Source organism: Carex rostrata, chromosome 29, assembly GCF_964058835.1.
Source record: "Carex rostrata chromosome 29, lpCarRost1.2, whole genome shotgun sequence".
NCBI classification, from domain to species: domain Eukaryota; kingdom Viridiplantae; phylum Streptophyta; class Magnoliopsida; order Poales; family Cyperaceae; genus Carex; species Carex rostrata.
Window position 1 is genome coordinate 2,995,633 of NC_135946.1, and position 27,721 is coordinate 3,023,353.

The 27,721-nt window shown below is 35.2% G+C and overlaps 1 protein-coding gene, 2 long non-coding RNA genes and 1 other non-coding gene across 5 annotated transcripts in view; all 4 read left to right on the plus strand.

The window, feature by feature from the left end:
- The window catches only part of LOC144546499 (uncharacterized), a 205,884-nt gene that overhangs the window by 116,778 nt on the left and 61,385 nt on the right, over positions 1–27,721 (plus strand). The window lies entirely within an intron of this gene.
- Positions 1–27,721, plus strand: part of LOC144546500 (uncharacterized) — a 50,877-nt gene that overhangs the window by 10,153 nt on the left and 13,003 nt on the right. The window contains exon 2 of the long non-coding RNA XR_013508803.1: positions 17,715–17,761. This is a non-coding gene — a long non-coding RNA (uncharacterized LOC144546500). The remainder of the gene's footprint in view (positions 1–17,714; positions 17,762–27,721) is intronic.
- LOC144546502 (uncharacterized) lies at positions 10,197–17,632 on the plus strand. The gene is made up of 2 exons (XR_013508805.1): positions 10,197–10,522; positions 17,489–17,632. It is a non-coding gene; the product is annotated as an uncharacterized LOC144546502 (long non-coding RNA).
- LOC144546548 (small nucleolar RNA R71) lies at positions 21,960–22,065 on the plus strand. Its single transcript, XR_013508828.1, has one exon. It is a non-coding gene; the product is annotated as a small nucleolar RNA R71 (small nucleolar RNA).

The window sequence follows — 27,721 nt, forward strand, 5'->3', positions numbered from 1 at the left end:
ATTATGTGACATAATATTTTCGATTTCTCAGATCTGACGGTGGGATACTGTTGTACCCTAAAATGTTGCTAAATATATAAATGGGAAATTGGCAATATTTAAATGCTTGGAAAATGTCAAAATATATGAAGGCTCTCCAAGATGAATGGATAATGCCATGTTAGAATACATGATAATATTCTACATGATAAACCATGAATTTTGATATATTATACACTTCCTAACTCGAAATGATTGAAGAGTTATGGATTTTTGAAGATTAAATAAAATTAGAAATGGACGTATCCATTATGCTTGAAATGAGAAAGCGAACCAATTGAAATGGGCTTTATTAATGGGCCGAATTCAATTGTTGCTTGATCAAAAGCTTCGGCAGCCCCCTCTCAATTAAACCCGACATGGGGTCCACTTCCTTCAACCAATCAGATGATTGAACAGATAAGTTTGAATGGAAGAACCTCACGCGCCCCGTGCTTCCTTCAGTTATACGCATGGTCCACCAAAGACCATCCCTTGGCAGCTTCATGGCTTATGCTACACCGTGTCTACATGAGAGAATAGGATCTTCTCCTCCTCTCCAACAGAGCAGAAACAATAAAAATGCAAGGACTACGGCTTGCTGCCTCCTCTGCGCCTTGGTCTCCCTGCCTCCTTCAAATGCAACCGTTGGATGCCATCAACGAAGGAGATCATGCCAACACATTGAGTCATGCCAAAGATGCGGCCAGCTCATCAATTCAGCCCATTTTTCTCTTGCATGTCAGCCGTTCGATGAAAAGCACGGTCAAGATGAAGCTGCAAGATGGAAACCCTAGTATTGCCCTAGCCTTGAGGCTATATAAGGAGCACCCTAGAAGAGAAATAAACACACAATTCGGATCAGAAATCAAGCACCATGGCAAAGCCTTGCTAGACCCATATATCTCCAAATATAGCTAGAAATCCTCAAATTCCATTGTAATCAGCTCACCTGAGCTTTTCTTCCCTCTTTGATTACCATAGAAAGCTTTGCTTAAGCAATTAGGGATTAGAAAGATGTAGGCCTTCATGGCCAAAGCTTGTACCTATATTTTGATGAATAAAAGTTCTTCTTTGATAATTTTTGCACATTTTGCCTTTGCCTCTTCTTCCTTATTTGATTGTCTCATGTTCTTTTCTGTTTTGATGTCTTTAAAATAATCAAATGAGAGAGCTTGCATGATTTCTATATTTGTCTCATGACAAATTAAAGAACATGAAAGCTTGATGATCAAAAACGCATTTTTTTTTGTATTTTCTGTTTTAAACAACAATAAAACTATATAAAAAATATAATTTTAGCATACTTTAGATCCTTCGATTGATCTTCTTTACTTGTTGTTTTTCTTATGTGAAAATACATAAAAAGTCTCTTTTTTTATCCATTTCTCCTTTCATTTCTTCCTTGCCTCCCTTGGAAGTTTTAGTAAAGTAATTATTGGCTAAGATGAGTGTAGTGAGCTAGTCGGCATCCTTGCACATCAGATCCTCTAGTTATTTTATTTAAAACTTTCATTCAAGGGAATAAAGTGACTTGGAATAAAAGATAAACACACAAGGGCTCTTTAAAGTGAGCCATTGGCATCCTTTCCAGTTCCTCAACCTAATGACCACTTGAGGGGCCTAATTACAAAGGAAGGAATCAAGAATATAAGGGGTTATGCTGCCAAAATGCTAATCCTTGCTATGCTTGAGGACTTATTTGCAATTAGTGAAAGACTAAGGTCTAAAGTGTAAAAGGATAGCAGCTGATGTTGCTAGATTCTATTTACATCTTTTGACTCATGAAGTCTTGATGATCTTGCCCTTTCAATCAAGTGAGAATGCTCAAAAATGTGATTTTGATAAAACCAGGGACCTCCTTGTAATATTTGATTTCTATTGATATTTTATGATACTCAAACTTTGATGCATATGGCTCTCTTGGAGATTTGATCTTGTCTTTATACTTACTCATGCCAAATATTGGCTTAAAGCTATTACAACCATGTCATAACCTCAACCCAACCTCTGACTATGATCATTATGTGTTAAAATGATCAATAGCATGTCACTGAATCTAGACTCAGCAACCAAATGCGATATGAGCATCACTGGTACAAGCAAAGTGGCCAAAACAATGAAAATGACCTATTCTGACAGAATGATCAGTGCAGATCAGTACAGGGGCCAAATTGAAAAATGGATATCACAATTAGATAGAGGACTCAAAAATACATGAAATGGACACCAATTACGTATTTTTTAGATTTTTCTACAATTAGTTATGATTTTCTGAAGTTCAGATTTTGAAATGATAAAAATTAGCAAATACCAGCACAGTTCCATGTCTGTCCCTGTGTTTAACCCTCTATCTAGTATAGCTATGTAGCTTCAAAATTCATGAAATTTTACCAGAATATAGAGCACTCTGTCCTGAGAATTTTCATATAAAGAAAATGAAATTTGGATTAGCAGAACTCCTGGAATGAATTTTTGAAGTTGGTTACCAGCATGATAATAGCAACCATTTACCAGCAGAGTTCCCTGTACAAAAACGCCTGTTTCATATATCTCTAGATTGAGTTTAACGAAACTGTTTAACGTGCATACAGGTTATGACTCAAGGAATATTTTCATATAAAGAACATGAAATTTGGTGTAGCCAATTAACGGAAATTAATCTCCCAAGTTCAGCTACTCAGAAAACGCTGCTGTCAGCAAGTGGACATTTGACCCCTGACAGTTGTATTACCAGTTTGAGACCCCTAAAAGGGTTGAAATGTCAAATAAATTACATATTTAGAAACTAGACTTCAGACCAATCAGAAAATTGTAACAATGATGGGGCATAGAGACCACAGTTCGTATTGTTTTCGTTAATCAGAAAATCAATTCTATCCTTGTTTGATGTTTCCCCTAAAAGTGAGCTTATATAAGAATGTATACGCATATATATAGGACTTGGCTACGGTGTTATGGGTTGCATAGAGACCTCCCGTGCTACGGCTCAATATTTGAGTTTTCAAAATCCTAACGGTCGATCCGAACCGTTCATCTTGTTCTCCATATTAATATGTGTTTGGATATCAAATTTTACATTTTTTGGAAATTTTTTACTATTTTTTTAGATTTATTGAAAATCATTGTTTTTCAGACAAATCTGGACCATAAAAAACAGCGATATTAAATAAATCTAAAAAAATAGTAAATTTTTTCAAAAAATGTAAAATTTGGTCTCCAAATACATATTAATATATAGAACAAGATGAACGGTTCGGATCGACCGTTAGGATTTTGAAAACTTAAATATTGAGCCGTAGCATGGGAGGCCTCTATGCAACCCATAACATATTAGCCAAATCCTATATATATATATATATATATATATGTATGTATGTATATTTATATATGTGTGTGAGGATGTATTAATTATTATTTTTTTTTAAATTAAAAATATTCTTGATTTAACTAGATGATTGGATATACTATAGTAATTTGTAATTAGAGTATACCCTTATATCTCATCTCCCTCTAGGTATGTTGAAATTTGAATATTGGGGGGATGATTCAAATATTAATTAGTCATTACGGTACTTAGGTATCCAAACAACATTTAACATGTTGTTTTTCTTCCTAAGTTTACATTCTGCGAACACATGTCCCTTATAGCAACAATAATAACAAATGATGTTAGACTTTAGGGTTTATGATTCCTTGTTTAATCTTGATCTGGAGTTGTACTTTGATGATCCCATAGTTTCATAAGACCTAGATTTAATGTTGTTCATTATAACTCCTGATTTATTTAGTTTCTCAGATAATTTTATGTTCCTCTGAGTTTCAACTTGGAGGTTACCTTTATGAGTTGGAGTTGATCTGTTTCTACACTTAGGATGAGATAGGATAGTTAGACTTCTATGATTGTGGTACGGTTTTCCTTTTCTATTCCATATGTATGTCTTCTTTGGTTCATTGGAATCACTAAACTCATCTATATAAGATTCGGATTGTACATGGTTTGACAGATCTTGTTGGAACTTTCCTTGATTGAAAAATTGAGTTTGATTCATCTTGTAGTCTATGTGAGTTGGATAATTCTTTTCTTGGAGGTGAAATCGTGGATTCAAATTATCAAGATTTTGAGTTTTTTGCGTATGTGATGAGCACTGGCATTTTAGATTAATACCCTCATGTTGTATGCTTTGACTACCATGATTTTGTGGTTGTGGTTCTAGATGATGTGTGATGTTCTCAAGTATCTAACTTTTGCTCACACGTATGGACCTATTCTCTAATTCTAGTCCTATACACTTTAATTGGTTCACTTGAGTTTCTAGACTTAAGAGATTGGAATGCATAGAGTGAATTTTCTTACTTTCCCTAAGTAGGCTATTATACATATCATCTATCAATGATCTAGGATTGAATGTATTTTCATTTAATGAAAGTTGGTGGGGTACCTGAAAGTTCGCATCGAATCATGCTTTGTCATCATGAATTGCTACTAGTGCAAGCTTTCCTGTTTCTTAAATCTCAGACCAGGTGCTACCTTCTTCTTCATCACTCTCTCCTTCTGGTTGTGAGTTGCTCTCTGCCTGCATTGCCTTCTCTCCTTTGTTGATGTGAATGTCTTCTCTTCTTTGTTGAGAAGGGTGTCTCTGAAATCCACCCCCTCCTTTCATGTTTGGAAAGATGGTATAGCATGATTCGTTGAAATGCCCTTCTTTGTTGCAGACAATGCATATTGTTCTTTTTTTTTCTTTTTTTTTTTCTCGAAATCGAGCCCTCCTTGAAGGAACTTGCTTAGGAACTCGGCCTTGTTAGAAGATTCTAGGTTTTGTGAGGTATGATAGTTTGGTGGTCTGATAGATGCATGGTTTTGAACTCCTGGTTCAGAAGGTTTCTGAGTTGTGCATATAAGACTGTAACTTTTCCCTTGGGATTGTACTCCTTGGTTTGTCGGAGCTTCTCTTCACAGCTTCTGAGATGAGCAAACAATTCTTCTGGTGTGAAGACTTGTACTCCAGACAGTACCTCTAGTGCACTTATCATTGATTCCTATCCAGGTTTCCTAAGCATAACTCTTAAGAGTTTTTCCTACAATCTTATTGTTAGAAAGAGGTTGACCAAGTTCTATGAATTCATGTTGTATTTGTAAAAGTCTCACCACTCTCTACACAGAAGGTTTCAAATTTTTTTCTAGACCGGCTAATTTGGTTCGCTTTATTTGGTCGTTACCCTCATATTTGGTTATAAGAGAATCTCACATCTCTTTTGCATTTTTAGCATTTGAGAACACAATCCATAAGGATTCATGTACTACACCCATGATAGCATTCATGGCAAGATCATCTACCTTTTTGGCAAGTTTAGATTCGGTGGTAATTATGTTGGTAGTAGAGTTATAGACCGGTGTGAAAGCATTTTCTATTACTTCCCATACTTCAATAACTAAAGTTTTTGGTAGCATGAGTTAACATGGGAGGTTCTCTATCAAATTTTGGTGTATGTTGTACCATATCTAGGATGTAATACAATAATCAAATTAAGTGTATCTTAATTTGATTTTCCTCCTCTGATACCACATGTCGGTCCCAAAAACACCTTGAGGGGGGGGGGGGGGGGGGGGGGGGGGGTGAATAGGCATTTTTATATTTTTGGTCTAAATAATAATATTCTAACGTGTCTATAAGTTATTCTTAGCAGAAACTAGAATAACTTTGTCCTAAAGTAAATATAAAGTAAATAGTAGAGTTTAGAGATACTTACACGAAAGTTGTTTATGGAGTTCGGCACTAACGCCTACGTCTCCGGGGTTCGCGACTTTCTATATGGCGCGCCTTTCTTTACCCAATGAGAATTGCAAGATGAGCACAAGACTCGAAGTAGTAAATGATTGTGTAAGCTTGAGATTGATTGATTGATTGAATAAGTTTGAGATTGATTGTGTATATTCAAGTTGTAGTGCACAAGCAACAACAACTTTCTTTATATCTGTAAATACAAAATATTGAAGTTGGAAGCGGCTAGAGTTGTTCTCCAAATCTTGGTATACCTTCTATTTATAGAGAGCTGATAAAAAGAAAGTAAGTGGTACTGACCGTTGTAACGGTACAGGGGACCGTGACAACGGTAGGTCAATCGGAGTGGTTTGGAGTGTAATGGTGGTTACTGTTGATCACGGTAGATAGCCGTGACAACGGTACCACCACGGTAATCCTCTGGAAGGATAAGCGTTCGGTGACACTTAAATCTATTTTATGCGTTATGGAATTTGTACAAGATTTATTTATTCCGTTATCATGGTCAATGGACCGTGACAACGGTAGGCCTCACTTAGGTCAATCTGAAGCTTATTTTACCAATCTTACATATACGTTATCCTTAATCTTGAGTTAATGTTTTTGCTATCCAATATCTTGTGCCTTCATGACCACATCCATGATGTTATATTGCAGTGTATTAATTTATTCTTGATGTGTATTTACTATTCTTTCACTTGTCATGAACCTGCACATATACTCAAGAGGGAAACTGTAAAATACAATTATGTATGTTTTGCAAGTCTAGTCAAACAGATAAATCAAGGGCTCCCAAAAGCCAACAGAAGCATATATATTTTATTGATGATGTGTGTGGTATACTCACGTTACAGATAAATACATGACGGATTGTTATGGAGTGTGACAGTATCCATAGTATTTTCCTATAAACTATGTATAAATTTATGCGCAAGTATAATTTTTTTTTAAAATAAATGGGATCATGAATTGATCCTCTCATTCATTATGCAAAACTCCGTCTCCGTCCATATCTGACCTAAAGATGAAAAATGAAATTATTTCATAGTCAAATAACATAAAATATAAATTAAATGCATTGCCGTGGAAATACATTCTCTGTAGAGCAAAACTAGGGTGTGATGTGTTCACCAAGAGAGATTGGTGAGCACACTTCCAAATGGCTATCACATTGATTCTGAGCTACGAATAAAAACTGTTGAAATTCAATTACTTCGTGAGTGATGCATATACATAAAAAAATTTTAAGTTTCAAATTCATTAAGTACATGGTCAAGCAGTCAAAACAATGATGAAAAATTAATATATAAAACATATAAAAAAATTTATAAAATATTCATTGTTTTGACTTTTTGACTATGTGCTAAATGAATTCAAAACTTTAAAATTTTTGCAAACGAGAGCATAAAGGAGAACAACCAAGGATAACTTGGAAATTGACATGCTAGACTTTTGTGTTATTCACTTGTTGTGCTTTATTTGGAATTTTTGCAAATTGCAAGGGTGTATTAAGCTGGTGGTATCCCTAGAACTAATTTGCTGTTTCGTTTTTTTTTTTTTTAAAAAAAACTTTAAGTAATGGCTGGATAAAAGTGAGAAAAAGTAAATTTTGAACTACAGAACGCAAGTTAACGAATTTTTTTTATAAGTCATAATTAACAAAATTAATTTTAGCAAAGCAGTATGATTGTTTTTTTTTTTTTTACAAAAACCATAAAGACTGAATCCTCAATTCGGTCTCCCTTTATTTTGAAATAGGGGTTATCCCTGGCAGACACAGCTTGTTTTTGGCGGAAATAGGGGCTGTCTCCGGCAGAAACAGGCGGACACAGAGGCTGTCCCTGAACATAGATATGGATATTTTGTCAGAGATGGTGACAACTGACAAGACATACTTTGTGAACATAGATACTTTGGCCCATGTGCATGTTCAAATTGGATCTTAAAAGTCACTTTAAGGGTAGTCGGCACGAGTCCGGGTCCTACTAACTCAAATATGAGTTTGGATCCGAACTGTCCACATTCAGTCCATGCAGAGACAACATAATTTATTAATGAAAACAGCTGAGTCCCCTCATAGATCCCCCCGTGCCTTTCATGCCGTGATGAACATGCATGAATTCCGTGATTTCAACTTACGGAGAAGAGTAAAACTGGGGTGTGATGTGCTCACCAAGAGGAATTGGTGAGGACACCTCTAAATGACTATCGGATTGACTCAAAACTACGAATCTAAATCGTTGAAATTCAAATACTTCGTGAGTGATGACTGTACATGCAAAAAATTTAAAGTTTCAAATTCATTTATGTTAGATTTCGAAATGAATTCCAAACTTTAAATTTTTTGATGTACATGAATCACTCACAAAGTACTTGGATTTTAACAGTTTAGATTCGTAGTTCGGAGTTAATCCGATAGTCATTTGGAGATGTGCTCACCAACCATTTTTTGTGAGCACATCACATCCTAATTTTGCTCTTCTCCATAAGTTGAAATCACGGGATTCATGCATGAAAGACACGTTAGGGATCTATGAGGGGACTCAGCTGTTTTAATTAATAAATTATGTTGTCTCTGCGGGGAATGAATCTGGACAGTTCGGATCCAAACTCATATTTGAGTTAGTAGGACCCCGACTCGTGCCGACTACCCTTAAAAGTATAAATGTTGACAAAGCATGTCTTGTCAGTTGACACCATCTCGGACAAAATATTGACATATATGTCATTCAATTATTGACCGCTCTTCTGGAATATTAACAGGTCATGGCTACATATGACAATGTCAAATTGTTCATGCCCTTTATCTTAGTTTTTTGGATGTTAGTCATTGCAATGTCAAATTTATAGTGGAGGCAGATTTGTATTTTTCAAATGTTTATTGTTGCAAATTTCAGATTTTGGTTATTTTTTACAAAATACTCATTATATTTTTGTGACCACAACGAGTCCAATTGTCACATCTCAAACTTTGACTGTCAAACTTTTAATTATCAAATTGTCTTTGGTCAATATCTTGTATCTCATTATCGACCACATGAAAACTCTGACTTTGAGAAGTATATGTATGTGGGATAATTCCTCTAAAGTTAACCAAATTATACACTGATTTGACCGTAAACCCCCTGAGTGCTCCCATCTCGAAACTATTCTATCTTATATATGTGTAAATAAGACAGTACTTATTAAGTATAATATGTCTGACCATCCAATTCTCTAAATCCCCCTGGGAGCTCGCTTCATCAGCTAAGAATCCGTATCCTCCAAAATACCGGACTCAAGCAAATTACAAATGGATGGCCCAGATTAATCCTAGCCGGACCAAAGTCAATTGGTGCCTATAGAAACTATAAGGGGTCTATTTTGAGATTCGTGCCAACTTAAAAGAACTAATCTGGGCCATCCGTTTGTAGTTTGCTTGAGTCAGGTAGCTGGGATGATCCGAATTCCATCAGCTAACATGCAGTATGTGTTGTAAGTATATGATATATTATTTTAAGTCATCAACTATCAAAAAAAATTGCTCAGGTTAAATTCTACAAATTAAAATAGCATATTAACTTGCGTTCTGTTGTTCAAAATTTACTTTCTCTCACTTTTATCCAACCAGTTCTTAAATTTAAAAAAAAAATGATCCAGCAAATTTGTTCTAGAGGTACCACTAACTAATTCAATTTTATTATTAACTATCGTAATTATCAATTTTTATCTCCCGTCCCACCACTTTAATTCTCCCTTGGAATTTGCAAAAAGTCCTATATAAACCCCTCATACTCTCCTCACAAAGCACAACAAGTGAATAACACAAAAAGACCAAGACACACATATATTCTACTACATACAATAGTCAAGCATGTCAATTTCCAAGCTATTCTTGGTTCTTCTCCTTGGCACTCTGGGTTGCACCGCAACGGTGCAACCTCAAGAGATCTCCCTACAACTAATGACAAGCATGTGAATGTGAAAGGAGTCTCCATTAATTGCTACAGATGCTGCAGACTCAAAAATTAACGCAAGTTTTGGACCTCTGTGTTGGATTATAGAAGAGTAAACAGAGGAAGAAATATTGACACAAATATTTCTACTTTTTTTTTTATTTTTAATTCGATTACAACATGCTGAATTTATAGCCCTACAACAACTAAATTTAGTACCCCACTGCCTTATTCTAAACTTAATAATCAATGCCTATACTACTATTACAAGCAGTCCCAAAAATAGAACTAGACCCCATCTATCCTGCTATTACAAACATGACCTACTCGACTAATTATAGAACCCACTAACACATACATGCTCCATCACTAATTATAGCACTCCAAATCTAAAGAGCTAATTTTAGACCAACTCTCAACAGAACTCTAAATGTGGAAAGCTAATTTTGGATCAATTCCGGGTATTCGACCAATTCCCTTGATAGATAAGGGTAAGATAATGCTTCCGGAGTACCCGATGTGGCGGTACCTCGCATGTTGGGCTAAATGTTTGAGACGGCATCAAATCTTAATGGTTCAGTATAATTAATTAGCTAGTTAGTGCAACTGTCATGTGATGATGTTAGCTAGTATTTTTTTGTTTGTCGAAATAAGGTGATTCCCAATCATGATCTGTATTGTCAGTGTAAGTTTGAAATCATGGTTCTATTGAATCTTGTCTATGAATAAGAAGTAAAGTACCAAACCTGAGAAATTAATACAAAGAGAATTGATAGAGTTTATAGAGTTGTTTCTGGTGATCCTATAAATCAGCTGCAATTATCTATGATATATAAGGGACAACTATGCAATTTTCCAATCCTAGGATAAACTATGACTGATATTGGTAGAGAACCAGCTATTGAAAAGTATTGAAAAGTGCAATATATAGTATGTCTACCCCCTCAGACATACATGAATATTTCCAGCTCCTTGGATCTCGTATGCATACTGCAGACTAGACCAGTAAATAAGTACTCTCTAAACAATAACAAGTTTAAATCACGGTATTATTTTTATTTTGTTGTATATATGCCGCTATAATGAAGCACATTTCTTGATATACATAAATGATCAACTAACCAGATGACAAGGGGCTTGTGTTACATGAAATATTTACTATGTACCTACCTACTTTTAATTTATTATTTCCTAACAGAATTTAAATACTGGTATATACCTATTACGTAATTATATTTTCCTTTGGTAAATATTTGATTTAGTTCAAAGTCTGCTTTTGTAATTTTTGTAAGATAGAGAGAGAAGAGATTAAGAATACAAATTATATTGCAATCTTATTTGTTCTGTTTACAAGTGTTCCTATTTATAGTTACAAGACAACAAAAAAGTAGTTGTTGCACTATTCCCTATTGCTATTAATTACAACGCTCTATTTCCTACAAAGCACTATTTCATATTCTATTAAATAAACTAGTAGTTATAATTTGAATTTTATTTTATATTTTAACACCTCCCCTCAAGCTAGAAATGCATATATTGTGCAATCCTAGGTTGCTTGTAATAACCATATATATTATAAGAATTATTATTTTTCATCCAAGTGCCCTTACAGGGAATATTTTTAGTACCTTAGAATTATATTTACAGCTTCTAAATGTGGTGTTCTTTGTGAGTACCTCAAAATTCAATTATTTGGCCTACAGAAAAAAAAATATCTGGATGAGTAACCATTAGATAGATTAATTTTCTTACAAGTGTATGAAATTGATTTATGTCTTTTAAAGGTTCACCATCTTCACTATATAATTTGCACTTATTATCAATTGTAGTAGATGTTGGTTTGCATCCTATCCTACCGGTTTCTTTTAATAAATCAAGTATATATTTTCTTTGGGAAATAAAGGTCCTTTAATCGAAGAAGCTACCTCTATTCCTAAAAAATATTTAAGATGTCCTATATCTTTTATGTCAATTTTTTCTTTTAGTTGTTTCTTAATTTTTTGATTTGCTCTAAATTATTTCCGGTAATTATGATGTCATCTACATACCACTAAAATAAGAGTTGTAGTGGTTTCATCACAATTAGTAAATAAAGAATGATAGGTATTACTAATTTTAAAATTACAAGAAATTAAATAAGAGAAATGTACGGTATTCTGTTGAAATATTGGCATATGAAATAAAAATTTCTATTGTATATCACACTGTATGGTCACATAATCTCTAAATCTAGTTAATGATTGTGGTACCCTAGATGACATTCTAACTGTTGAGCTCTCTTCCATTTCACTTTCGTTTGTGTCTTTAATAGTTTAATCTTCTTGGTTATTATTTTCAACTTGATAGTTATTTATGGAAACAAAATTCAAATTATCTAAGTAAATTACTATATTATTATTTTGATTATTTATATATGTTTGATAGATTGCTTCTTTCTCTTTAAAATATGGCTCTTCTTCAAAACAATGTTACATTCCAAGAAAGATACATTTTTTTATTAATTGGATCCTAGCATTTAGAACCTTTCTTATAAAATGAGTATCCTAAAAAATAGTTTTTTCTGATACAAACTTCAGTTTGTCTTTTCTCTTGATATGTACAAAATTTGTACAACCAACTACTCTCATATAGTCATAAATGGTTTTTTGTTGATAAAGAATTTCTAATGGACTTTTGTTTTTTTTTTAATTTACACTAGGTAATAATCTATTAATTAAATGTGTGGCACACATTACGGATCCGACCAATAAATTTTAGGAATACCGTTTTGAAATAATAAAGACCGTGTCATTTCTAATAAGTGCTTATTTTTCATTTCTAATAAATTTACATAGGTACAAATGACTTTTGTTCAGTAGTATTTAAACAAGTTGTTTGATATATACTATTTTTTTTTCTCTAAAGAGACTTAAAAAAATTTTATTTATAAATTTTATTCCATTATCCGATCTAAAGATTTATAGTTTTATATTAAATTGTGATTTCAGAAAAAAAAATTCATAAATACAATTAAACACTTCATCTTTAGATTTAAGTAAACATAACCGAGTAGCTTTTGAAAAAATATCAATAAATAAAACAAAATATTTGAATCCATTATACTAATCAATTGGGGCCAGTCCCCAGACATCATAATATACTAAATAAAAAACAACTTCACTTTTGCTAGTAGAAAGAGAAAAATGAAGCTTTGTTTGCTTTGCTAACTTGCAAATTTCACAATTAGTTCAATTCAAATTTTAAAAATCTAGGATACTATTTAAAATATTGTTGGAAGGATGCCCAAGTTTTTTATATCAAAAATCAGATTTAATGAATTTTTCGTTAGCACAAAGATTTAATTTGTTGGAGTTCAATGAACGTACCTTATGGGTTCACTGTTTTAAACTACGGTACTACTCTGTTGGTACCGCAGTTTAAAACTGCAGACATGATAAAAATAGAATTTAATAGAAAATAGTTAAATGGTTTTATTTGTAAAGATCGTAAATAAAAAAATTAGGCTCATATAATGAGGATTATGTGTTTTCAAATACAAAAATCACCGGAGCAACGCATGATTATTTGAAATTGAGAGGAAGAATAGCGAAAAAGGAGGCACAAGAGGTCAAAGAAAGGAGGCAGCAGATCAGACTGCGGTGGAACCTCTCTTTCAGAGTTTTTGGTCTTTTGTGGCTAATACCACGCACCAAGTTGTGAAGTCAAAATGCTTTTTAATTTCGTCTAATTATATAAAGATATATACTTATTATATAGTTCATAGCTAGGGTATAGTATCCACGTATCCACATATATATACAAAATATCCATATCTTGTTAAAATATCCACATTTATATATACAAAACATGTGTTGTCAAGAAGAAAAAAATACAAAATGATATCCTGAAATTTATCAAAATGTCCACATATATATGCAAAACATGTTGTCATCATCTCGGACCAAACTATCCACATAAATATATACAAAAAACAAGAAAAAAATAATATACAAAATAATATCGTGAAATTTATCAAAATGATTTTCGTCTCCCAAACAAACCAAACAAACCAAACAAATTAAATTTAGAGTTCTTTTTCTTTTCAAGATTTAAGTTTGCATAAGTACTACTCTTTCCTATTTTAATTTATTTTTCTTCTAAAATAAATAGATGATTATCTATCAACAAATATAATATAAAATAGTAAGAAAGCTGATAATACATAAGAGTAAAGTTAAAAAAAAGTACGGTAGCACTAGAGTAGAAAAGCCTGTAAAAAAGCGGCCATTTTTATTAATACTCTAAAAAAAAAACAAAATTTTAAAAATAACCCCGCATGCCCTTTTTTTTTAAAAATGTCCCGACCGCCTGGGCCTGGGGAGGTCCAAAAATCAAGCGGACCGCCTGGACTTAGGGCGGGCCACACCCCAACCAGACCGCCCTTGGCAGGGGCGGTCGTCTTATTATTATTATTATTATTATTTTTTAAGTTGTGTTTTTTTTTTAAAATGAACTTTTTTTATTTTTTGTATTGAAATATTATAAATGTTGAATATATTTCTTTAAAAATAGATGGAATACAATATAATTTGATTTATTAGAAAGACTGCAACAAATAACCCGGATCAATATTTTCCAGGATGGATTTTTCGCAGCTGTAAGAAAAATTAATATATTTATTTATGTGTTATTGGAAAAAAATAAAAATGCTTAGATTCTAAGTTATTGATCCCGGTTCAAAAGTCACTTCTATGTAATCTAGAAGATATTGTGATCCTTCTAGAACATTTAATTTATAAAAAATTGTATCTATTTTGAGAATTCTTTTTGAATAACAGTTATTAAATAACTCCAAGTTTTTATTTTTTTTCAAAAATAGATACAACTTTTCATAAATTAAATGTCCTAGAAGGATCACAATATTTTCTAGATTACATAAAAGTGACTTTTGAACCGGGATCAATAACTCATAATCTAAGCATTTTTATTTTTTTTCCAATAACACAAAAATATATTAATTTTTCTTACAGCCGCGAAAAATCCGGCCTGAAAAATATTGATCCAGGTTATTTGTTGCAGTATTTCTAATAAATCAAATTATATTGCATTCCATCTATTTTTAAAGAAATATATTCAATATTTCTAATATTTCAATACAAAAAATAAAAAAATAAAAAAATAATGTTAAAAAAAACACACACAACTTAAAAAAAATAAAAAAATAAATAAGAGGACCGCCCCTGCCAGGGACGGTCTGGTTGGGGTGTTGCCCGCCCCAGGCCCAGGCGGTCGGGGTATTTTAAAAAAAAAAGAGCATGCGGAGTTATTTTTAAAATTTTGTTTTTTTTGAAGGGTTTTAATAAAAATGGCCGGTAAAAAAGTTATTCTTTAGAGGTTCAAAGTGGACAATAATTTTTTTACCGATTTTACATTTTCAAACACATCTTATCTTTTATTCCTCGAAATTAATATAAAACTGGTGGCTGTAAATAATTTAAACTACATACCTAAACAAGTTGGGACATATATACCATTTAACTATGCTGGATGCTTGCTAAAATTACTTTATTGAGAAAATATTTGGTTTTGTCAAAGAACAATTTTATCCAATAGAATAGAGGTATTTGGGTGATCTCTGGGCAATTGAGATAGGAGTTCGAATCTGGTGAGGTACCATATATACCTCATAGGTAGAGTTAAAGGATCATTCGTTTTAATCTTGCACGAATTTTTACAGAATCCCGTGAATTTTAGACTGACCCGAATAAAGTCTGGTACGCCCGGTACCGCATAAGATACTCCGGAGCAAGCCTAGCTAGCTGTTTCGACAAACATCAAGCATGTGTGATTTATTTAGGCAGAATGAACTGGTGACCTAGCTAAGTGATGGAATAGCAAAATTATTGGTGAATTAATATGAACAATGAGGAAGCTCAATGGCGGATCTACATGTATGTCAGAGGATGCTTAGACACGTCAATGATTTAATTTTTTTTAATTATGTATATAATTTAATTTATTTTTTCTTTAATTTTCATATTGTCTAGCCTACCTCATAAAATGACAAATGTGTGTTTGTAGTCTAGTGGTAAGAGTTCTATTTGGTATTGGTAAGGTAATGAGTTCAATTTCCACTTGTAACAATTTTGTTACCTTATTCACATATTATGCATTTTATAGATGAGTCCCTCTATTCAAATTTTCTAGTTTTGCCCCTCGGAAGCTGTGAGATAAAAACATACAACACATAGATGCTTCTTTCAAACCATACATGTTTTGGCAAATGACATTAAACTTTCAGGGAATAACTGTGGCATTGATGTGTTCAGAATTAAACTTTGAAACATATATGTCAAAAGAATGCATACTTTAATGTTGCAAAATAAATCAGCACATTCATTATCAAAAATAAAATTGATGAGATTTTAAGTGTATGATATATTTTATTTATGTTATTAATTATCAAAAATAAAATTTACTCGGGTCAAATTCGACCAAATAGCGTACTAACTAGTGTTCTGTTGTTCAAAATTTTACTCTCTCACTTTTATCCAAACAGTCCATAGAGTATCGAAAATATTGACCCAACAATCAATTCTAGGGGTACCACACAAAATTAATTCAATTATATATTATTTACAATTTTTTCACCCTTTCAATTATATATTATAAATTATCATTTTTAGTCTCTCATACCACACTGACAGAGCATTAATTACCCAATTTTTTCACCCTTTCAATTTTCAAAAAGTTCTATATAAACCCCCTCAGACTCTCCTCACAAAGCACAACAAGTGAATAACACAAAAAGATCAAGACACACATATTCTACTACATACAATAGTCTAGCATGTCAATTTCCAAGTTATTCTTGGTTCTTGTCCTTGGCGCTCTTGTTTGCACCGCAACCGCAAGAGATCTCTCTACAACTAATGACAAACATGTGAATGTGAAAGGAGTCCCCACTGGTGCAGTTCCTGCAGTTGCAATTTCGGCAATAGCAGTTCCTGCAGTTCCTGCAGTTGTAATTTCGGCAATAGCAGTTCCTGCAGTTCCTGCAGTTGCAATTTCGGCAATAGCAGTTCCTGCAGTTCCTGCAGTTCCTGCAGTTGTAATTTCGGCAATAGCAGTTCCTGCAGTTCCTGCAGTTCCTGCAATTTCGGCAATAGCAGTTCCTGCAGTTCCTGCAATTCCTGCAATTCCTGCAATTTCGGCAGTAGAAATTCCTGCAGTTCCTGCAATTCCTGCAATTTCGGCAATAGAAATTCCTGCAGTTCCTGCAGTCCCTGCAATCCCTGCAATTTCGGCAGTAGAAATTCCTGCAGTTCCTACAATTTCGGCAGTAGAAATTCCTGCAGTTCCTGCAATTCCTGCAATTTCAGCAATAGAAATTCCTGCAGTTCCTGCAGTCCCTGCAATTCCTGCAATTTCGGCAGTAGAAATTCCTGCAGTTCCTGCAATTCCTGCAATTTCGGCAGTAGAAATTCCTGCAGTTCCTGCTGTTCCTGCAGTTCCTGCTGTTTGAGATGGCATCAAATATTAATGGTTCGGCATAATTAATTAGCTAATTAGTGCAAACTGTGATGTCATGGTAGCTTGTATGTTTTTTATTTTTTTGTCGAAATAAGGTGATTCCGAATCATGATATGTATTATCAGTGTAAGGTTGTAATCATGGATGTAATGAATCATGTCTATGTATAATAAATATTGAAGTACCGAACCTGAGCAAGTTAATATAAAGAATTGATACTCATGCTAATTATGTTTATAGAGTTGTTTCTGCTGAGTCTATAATTCAGCTGCAATTATATATGTTATATGGGTGAACTATGGAATTGTCTAATCACTGAAAAAACAAATGAATGCCAAATTGACAATAAATTTAAGCACTTAACATTTCCTTTCAAATAGTATACTAAGAATATTTATGCCTTCTTTAATAAAATTCATAAAGTTTGATAAGCTATATATATATAGTACTGGTAGAGAACCAGCAGAAAAAATATTTGAGGTTATTGAAAAGTCCTATATAAATTATATATATGTATGTACCCCCTCAGACTTGCATGAACAATTCCAGCTCCTTGTATAAATATTACACACACGAGCAGTAAATAAGAACTCTTTGAATAATAAGAAGTTCTAATCACGGTATGTTTTTATATCTATACCACTATAGTAAAACACAATTGATCAATAGTTGGAGGAAGAGCGTGCATGATCACCAAGCTCAAGACATATTTAAAAGGGTTAATTAATGTCTTGTGTGCCCTTCAACTCTTCCTTAATTTCTTATTTACCCTTCAAGACTTCAATATATTCTATTTACCTCTCAACTCTTCTCATTCTTTCTTATTTACCCTTTACACTTAGTCAACACACTTTAATTTTAAAATTTCCAATTATACCCCTTATTTATTTCTTCTCCTTCAATTAAAGCAAATTAAAGGCATGTGAGAGAGACAATGGTGAGCTTAGTCAGTTTTTAGCTTCTCCTTCGCTTCCCTAGCGAAGCGTTTTCATTCACAGCAATTCGGATCAGAGTGCGAGTTGTAGTGTACTACTTTTTTATTCGTAGCAATTCGGATCGGAGCTTTTGAAACAGATACATTACTTTTTCTTGTGCAGTTTTGATTTGTAGTGCTCCTTTCTCACATCGTCACTATAAAAATGTCGACTGACAAATAGAAGAAATCAAATTAAAAATTCATTCCTTTATTGCCTACTGATCAATGAAACAAATCCCCGTCTCTATGCAATTCTCATTTTAGTTGATCCAAATTTTCCAGCATAAATATAATAACTCTGCATCTGAAACTAACAAGCTCTGCATCTGAAACCTAACTTAAACCCAATTACCACTATAGACCCAAATGATCTAGCATAGAAACAATTGCGGAATTACCCCCAAGCTTTACTAGATAGCCTAGATTCTACCATAGAGCACCGAAATTCTAACTCTCAACCGTCAATTATCCCCATTCAAATGAATCAATTGCCCTTAATGTAGTACCTGAACCACCAAAACTCGTAATGAGCAAAATTATAAAGACAAAATTAATCTCAAGTTAAAAAAAATTATCAGAAAAAAAACTAATTCGCAGTGAAGGCAGTAAAATTGTCCAATGCCAGGCAGATCCAGGTCTTACGGTAGCGGATTTGCTTCAGCGATCTCAGATTTCTTCAAAAGCTCAGCTTGTTTCAAACGCTCTTGGTAAACCATATCATCACGTACAATCTCAATTAAAGAAAAACTCATTAAAATGAAAAGTAATATTAAAATTTTATATATTGATGCAAAGCGGTCCCGTTACAATTTTGCCTACTGATGCACAATCAAACGTTCTATTAAAACTTGGCTGCCCAACAGAGATGGAGGGCGGGGGGGGGGGGGGGGGGGGGGGGGGGGGAAGGGGGGGGGGGGGTGCGCGGCGGAAGAGGAGATAAAAGAGAAGGAGAGAGTGAGAGTAGAGGAAGAAGAGAAAGGTGATGAAAAACGGGTAGTTGTAGGGTTTGAAACGGTGCAACGAAACGACCCGGGAATTCAAAGAGTCAAAAACCCTAAACAGGTCCGTTATCGGGTCGGATCCGTATGCGGTTTGGGCTTAAACCGTGTGCGGGTCCATTTCTGAATCCAAACCGTTTCGCTGAAACAAGGTCAATAGCACACGGTTTATGGCTGATCCGTGTGCAGTATAGGGGGTAGTATGCGGCTCAGAGATGATCCGCACGCGGTTCTCCCGGTTCTCTCCTTAGTGTTCCAGCTCCTCATCCCTTGAGGTTGAGTTTTTGGTTGTACTTATGAGTTGTCAGATGTAGATTAACTAAAAGATAAATTGCGAAAATATACTAAGAGAGAATTGTCCTGGGTTGCCTCCCAGGCAGCACTTCTTTCAAGTCACTAGCTTGACTTAGTTCGAGGGCTATCTTTTATCGGGTGGCTTTGGCGGGATTCTCATGAGCCTGGATGCGTAGGTGTCCCTTTGGGGACTGCAATTTGGATAATAGCTTACATGAGATTTTTCCGCACTTGGTTCCTTATTTCTTGTAGTCGGGTGCGACGGTTGTTTTACATAAGGAACAAGCCTCATAGGTTTGGTTTTTCCCTTTGTTGAGAATTTTCGTTGGATAGTAGGGAGATCAGCCTTGAAATTTAAATCGGGCGGTTTAGGCTCAGGCTTGTCACTGGGAATCATTTCTGCTTCAACATGGAGGTTTATCCTATGACAAGTTTCTTGTGGCTGATCCAGTTTAGTTATTGGATTAGCTTTGGCTGATCCAGTCTAGTATTTTCTGAAATGGGTGACAACACTGAATTAGTGTCTTCATAGTCGTTATGTGAATGAGACTCTATGCTAGGCGAGGATGGAGACCACGGAGTATCGTCATCTTGAAAGGAGTCATCAGAGTCTTCCTCTTCGCTTGAGTAGTCTTCGATATCAGTCTTCCTCTTCGCTTGAGTAGTCTTCGATATCATCGTCTTCCTCCAGGAAGTCAACGCCGTATGCCTCATTGGTGTCGGCGGGATAACTCATAGATCTTATAATATCGAACTCAGCTCTTTCATCTCCCACGGATAGGGATATCTTTCTCTTCTTTAGATATATCAGAGCACTGCATGTAGCGAGGAATGGTCGTTCCAAGATGATAGGGATGTTGTCATCCTCCCTCATGTCGATGACCACAAAATCTACAGGGATTAGCAAGCCCTCGACTTGGAGAGGGATGTTAGTTAGTATTCCTTTAGAGTACCGGATAGAGCGATCTGCTAGTTGTAAAGTCATCCTTGTTAGTGAGAGCTCTCCCATGTTATGCTTTTGGTAGACGGATTTGGGCATGAGACTAATGCTTGCACCTAGATCACAAAGTGCACGTTTGATCATGGTTATTCCGATTACACAAGGTATCGAGAAACTCCCCAGATCTTTGAGTTTAGGTGGTAATTGACTTTGGACCATGGCGCTACACTCTACATTTAGTGACACTGTTGTGCATTCCTAAAGCTTCCGCTTATTGGAGAGTAGTTCCTTTAGGAACTTGTGATACGAAGGGATATTCATAATGGCTTCTATAAAAGGAATGGTAATGTTTAGATCTCCAACCCCTCAATGAATTTTGCGAATTGCTTCTTGAGTTTAGCTTTAATGACTTTCTGTGGAAAGGGCAAAGGTGGCTGATAGGGAGGAGGTCCTTGGTTAGGTTTGCCGTGTCAATTAGAGTTAATATGCGCAGGTCTCTGCTGAACAGGTGGTGCGTACAGTTCTTCATGTGGTTCAGGCTAAGCCGTGTGTTTGCTGGATTTACCTTCTTCAGAGCCAGCGTGCGATTGAGCTTCATCCGTGTGCGACTGAGCATGCGGCTGAGTTTGATCGTGAGTGACTGGATCGGGTTGTGTGCGATTTAGGTTGTCCGCGCGCGGTTTAGTCTGAGGCTGAGGGTTATCTCAATACGGGTTAGACGTTCAACTAGGCATAGGAGGATCTTGATAGGTCGATTAGCTTCTAAGTCGATGTGCAACAGCTACACAAGCCCTTCTTGAGTACTCCATAAAATCGTTCGATAGTTGCCTAACTTGATTTTCTAGGTTCGTGGTCGTATTAGCTATTGACTCGGCAGAGGAGGCTATCTTCCTATTAACTCCTTCTTATATTGAAACGAATTCGTCAAACCTTTCACGGAGATAAGACTTACCTCGTGGAGGTTGATGATGATACTCTTGTTGGTAGCATTGATGAGGTTGTTGATAGTGTTGCGGTACGTGCACTGCCTCATTGTTGCGCCTATACGAGAAGTTTGGATGATTCCTGAAACTTGGATGATAAGTGTTAGCGGGCAGATCAGAAGGTTTAAAAGAACAATCTATCATATTAACATATTCCATGCCGGTTTCTGCAAGGAAAGGGCATGGCATGTTAGGAAATTGGAATTCTTCGCAATTCTCACATAGCATGTGTGCTACTACATTGGCTTTTGGTGAATGCGGGGTAGTGAGCTTGGTGACCATGTCATATATGGTGTCAACCTTTGATGCGATAAGGGCAAGTTGGATCGCTTCTGACTCTTTCTCCTTTTTAGTATCATATGTATAGGAATAATCTAAGCTTAGGCATAAGCTATCGATTATCCTTGTCGCTCCTTTGACACTTTGGTTGTCGAATGCTCCGCCTGCGGATGTGTCCAGTAACTGCTTCAGATGACGGAAGAGGCCATCATAGAAGGATTGAAGAACTAGCCATTTGCCAAATCCATGGTGGGGACACTCTCGCAAGAGTTCCTTGTGGTGCTCCCATGCATCATTCAGAGATTTTCCATCTTGTTGTTGAAAACCGGTGATTCTCGATGGATAGTTAGCGATCATCTTCGGTGGAAAGTACTTGGTAAGGAAGGAGGTGGCGAGCTCATCCCAGGTTGTGATTAACTCGGGATCTAGAGAGTCTAGCCATGCTTTCGACCTTGGTCTAAGTGAAAAGGGGAATAAGCGGAGACGCATGTGGTGAGGAAGTTAGAGATGTGGATGTGGGGGTTGTCTCCCGGCCGTCCTTCAAATTGATTTATTTGTACTCCATGGATGTATGAAGTCTTGAGTTCGGTTTGAGCATTGGCGGCTGGTATACGGATGCTGCTTCGGTTGTGCTCCCCAGTTAGAATGGAATAGTCCTTGATAGGCCTAGTCTCTTCTTCATTAGCTTCCACTCAGTTGGGTGGAGGTTGGTTGTGATGGTTGTTGTGGTTTAGTGGAGGGTTCGGTGGATCTTCACCATGGGAAGACATCTCAGAAGGTTTGGGTAGAATATCCTTGGAGGGGTCTTGCTTCCTTATGTACTTCCTCTTGGTTGAAGTTAAGAGAGGAGGAGTTAGCTTCTTGTTTGAGTTGAGAGCTAGACTGGATCTCGTGTATCCAAACAGTGTATGCACCTACAAGAAGAAAACAAAGAGATTAAGAAAGATCAAGAGAAGAGATTGAGGAAAGAAAATAAAAGAATTAAAAGACCTAGATTTAGTTTGGTAACTTAGACACCTTAATGACAACGTAAAAATTTGTGAGAATTTTTACACCATCCTCAGCAACAATGCCAAAAAGCCTGATTGGGTGTAAATCAATGCTAATAATATTTATAACTCTAATTTCTACTTACTGTTGATTCACAAGCGTATGAATCTATCATGTAGTATAGATTGGGGTGTCGATCCTCAGGGATGGTGTATTAAGAGATCTAAGACGTAAACTAAGGTCTAGATTATTGGTTCCTTTAGGTTAATTGGTTGTGTTTTGGTTGATTGGTTGTTTGGTTGCTCGGCTGTAATACTGAATTACAACAGAGGAGTGGTAGTAGATTAAGTGTTTAGAAGATGGGCTTCTAGGGAATCAGACATTCTATCATTCAAACTCGTTCAATCTAGGTTCTAGTTGTTGTTAACAATAGGTCGCGGTTCTATCACCATCCGCACATATTCTGGGTAAACCGTACAAACTCTGGTTCCAACTCTAGTCGGAATCGCACATGGTTTGGCCAAAACCGTACACACCCTATATTGGTATCTCTGCGATCTGAGAGCTGCTAATCATATTCTAGTGCTGATCTCTAGGTCGGACTCACAACACCCTAACTGAGCAAGTACTCGTTGAGTACTTTGTAAGGCTCACCAGCATTAAGATCAATGATAAGTCCTAATTACTAATATCTCACGATGTCAATAATCAAGATTACCCCACTACTATTCATGGAATGCGACATTCGTCTGCTAAACCATGTCCTAATAGGTCCCTTAACTGTGCTTTAAATACAAGCGGTCAACTGGTCAGTCTATTCTATTTGTACTTAGGATAACTTATGTTCTTCGGATATTGGTTAACCCCAATTAGGTATGAATGGATTGTACACTCCATTCATACGAGGTCGCTTTAATCACACAATAAACAAGATCATAGGGCATAAAATCTCAATAAGAATTTAGATCATAGTGCAAAGATAATTATAAATGAACAACTAGATTAAACTCATAAGAATTCAATATTACATGTCTTTACCCTAGAATAGGGTTCCTTAGCCGCTCATGGCGGGTTCAACAACAAAAGTAACAAAATACATAAAGAAGGAGAGCAATTAAGAGAGATGGAGGGAGAGCACATATGCTGCCCTCTTTCTCATGCACGCCGTCTTCACGTCTTGTTCCTTCCTCGTCTTTTAGTAGAGACCTTGCTATTCCGTGGTGATTTCCTTGTGCATAGCCTCCACTAGAGTGAAGCCCTAGTTCTAAGTGCTCTCAAATGTGTATTATCTTCTGTGTTATATCCAGAGTGAGAGAGAGATCTTTCCAGGCGTCCATTTGTTTAAATAGGCTTTGGTTGGGAAGTTAGATCTGTAACAGCTGTTCTGGCAGTTTTTGCGTGTGGATGCCGGAATAGCATGCGGTTTGGCTGAGATTCGCACATGCGGCATAACCGTCAGCTACAGCATTGTGCAGTTCGTCTGAGATCCGTGTGGTAGCGCTTCTGAGTAGCATGCAGATGACGGCATCCATGTGCCTGAGGCTGAGGTGTCAGAATTGCATGTTTTATGCCTGTTTTCGCTCCAAAATCATTGAAAATCTGCAATTCTCTAAAATCAAGTGAAATAACAAAAATTAATCTGATTCTCTAAAAAATAGGCAATTGTAACTCAATAAATGGCAATAATATAGGCTAAGTGATAAGGAAAATCATGACAAATTTGACCCCTATCAGGCCCCAACTGAACCCAGTACCAGTTGGGTAGGGGATATTCAATAAATTGTGAATTGTAATTTTGAGACTAATGAACTGTGGTTACTGTCTTATCATTGATTTTCTTTCCGATAATGACAGTATTGTGATATTTATTTCGTATTGTTTCTGTTAACAAATAGTTAGAATGGTATAAGCCCTAACACGACAGATATATGTTTGTTATTGTATCTATCAGTGTTACTAGATTAGAAATTGTAAAGTTAAGACACCAAACGTTACCAGACTTAGTGGTCGTAAAGATTAGGTCCCAAACGTTACCAGACTTGAATGATTAAAAGATTTTGACCTAAACCATTTATTATAATAAGATTCTGAGAGTTCTAATTTATTTCTATAATTTTTGTTGTTCAATTGGATACTATTATTGAGCATTTGCATTCGTCATTATGAAATGAACTATTTATTTCGCGTGCGGTGATTTAATTTTGAATATGGATTTTCTTCGAATCCAATAATCTGAGTGGCAATCAGCACTGAGAAATAATTTATTATTTCTCACTCGTTTCCCCTTGTGGGTTACAGGTTCATTATGCGAAGTCAGAGAAATGCTTCCGGGTTATAATTGACAGCAGGATCACCTAATGGTATGGGATTTGGATGTATTATATCTGATAGGGTGCAGATAATATATCTTTAGTATCATCCACTATAAAATATCAGATAATTATTGTAAATAAATTAGAATGTGGCAAAAAAATATAATGGATGATATTGGCAATGCATAAAAAGATCCATGCCTTATGTTACATATATTGAATGGTAAATAGACGCAATTGGATCATCGCACCTCCGGATCGGGGGTGTGAAAGTACCACTCAATATTCATTCAATTCTATTATTTACTATCATAATTATCAATTTTTATCTCTTGTACCACATTGACAGCACATCAATTACCCCAATTAATGCACCAATGCAATTTTTCAAAAACCCCTAGCTATATAAAGCCCTTCACACTCTCTGCACAAAGCACAACAAGTGAATAAAACAATAGACCACTTCACACTCTCTTCATTCAATTCTTGGTTATCCTGGCGCTCTTGTTTGCACCACAACCGCAAGAGATCTCTCTACAACTAATCATGAAGAGAATGTTAATGTAAACGGTGTCTCCACTGGTGGACATGCTGTAGACTCAAAAATTGCATAAGTATTGGACTACCGCCTCCACTGTGCTCTGCTGAGACAGTCCGACCCAGAAGATGCACAAGAACAGTAGCAAGTTCAACTAGAAATCACCCTTTCAGGAGCAAGCTCTACTCACGTAGGAAAAGAAGAGAAAACTTATAAATGTATAAATTTTACGACCAGGTGAAAACCGTTCTATCTTGTTGTACAGGTTCTATGTTCGAAATCAAGTTCACTGATCAACTTCTTCAACCACAGGAGCTGGCAAATTCCTTTTACCATGCGCCTAAATTCTACTTCAACGCTTAAAAGTGCTACTACATTTTGTTTCTTGCTTCTTCAAGTTACCTGATTACCACCCACAAATGTAAAGTACTCGGCTGTAGATTTTCAAACAATAATGTTACCAACCCAATCAGCATCTATGCCCATGCATTTCAAATGTTATCCAACATACATTAAACAATATCTAACAGTTAACATTCAACACATAGAAAACAATACATTCAATATTCAGCATTCAACAAACTTATACATCCATAATTCAACAAATATTCAACATATATACCTAAACATATGCAAAAAATATTACAACGCTTGGCCTTCAAACATGCATTGTCACATTTCTTTCATTCACTACCAAAAGCTTGACTTTAAAACATGTTCTATTGTTTAGAATATGTTTTCTCTGTTCAAGGAATAAGAAAGTTGAAATGAAATGGAAAAATGTATACCAAATTTGCTTGATCTTTTCATTATAAGGACGACAACTAATTCCAAATTGCTTTAGGTTCACTGTTGGGATGGCAATCGTCATTAGAGGAATAAGAAATGTGAAATGAAAAGGAAAACTGTATGTTCCGGAATAAATAATTTAGTGCTTCCTTGAATGAGAAATGTATATTGGATATCTAAAGTGAATTTACAAAGATTCAGGCTGTAACTAAATTAATTATTTGTTTGAATACATAGAATGAATATGGCTATGGGACGACATTTATATAAGAGCCGCTTCAATTTATTTCCTTTGTGTGAAAATGCATTATGTGTGATTTATATATAAATTTGTGGCTGTATATATATTATATTGATGATATGTGTGGTATACTCATGTTTTACATATAAATATCTGACGGATAGCCATGGAGTGTGACAATATCCATAGCATTTTTCTATAGATTATGTAGAAAATTGTGCACAAGTATAATTATTTTTTTGAAATAAATGGAATCATGAATTGACTCTCATTCATTATACATAAATCCGTCTCTGTCTACATCTGACCTTCTGACCTTAAGATGAAATGCAAATATTTCATTGTCAAATAATATAAAACAGAATTTAAATGCATTGGCATGAAAGGCACGTTACGGATCTGTGAGGGGACTTAGCTGTATTAATTAATAAATTATGTTGTCTCTGTCTGGACTGAATCTGGACAGTTCGGATCCAAACTCATATTTGAGTTAGTAGGACCCGGACTCGTGCCGACTACCCTTAAAAGTATAAATGTTGACAAAGCATGTCTTGTCAGTTGTCACAATCTCGGAGAAAATATTGACATATATGTCATTCAATTATTGACCGCTCTTCTGGAATATTAACAAGTCATGGCCACATATGATTTTCGCATCCCAAACAAATTTAGAATTTGATCATGTTCAGCCACTCCACATATGACAATATTTTCTTTCTTCATGAATATATCATTGGATCAAAATTGTTAGGTCTAAAATTATTGATCTATTCTGGAAAATTGGAATGATTGAATGGTTGAATTGTTATCTTAGTTTTTTGCATGTTAGTCCTTGCAATATCAAATTTATAGTGGAGGAAGATTTGTATTTTTCAAATGTTTATTGTTGCAAATTTCAGATTTTGTTTATTTTTTACAAAATGCTCATTACATTTTTTGACCACAACGAGTCCAATTGTCACATCTCAAACTTTCACCATCAAACTTTTAAATATCAAATTGTCTTTGGTCAGTATATATCTTGTATCTCATTATGAACCACATGAAAACTCTGATTTTAGGAAGTATATGTATGTGGGATAGTTCCTCTAAAGTTTACCAAATTATACACTGATTCTATCTTATATACTTGT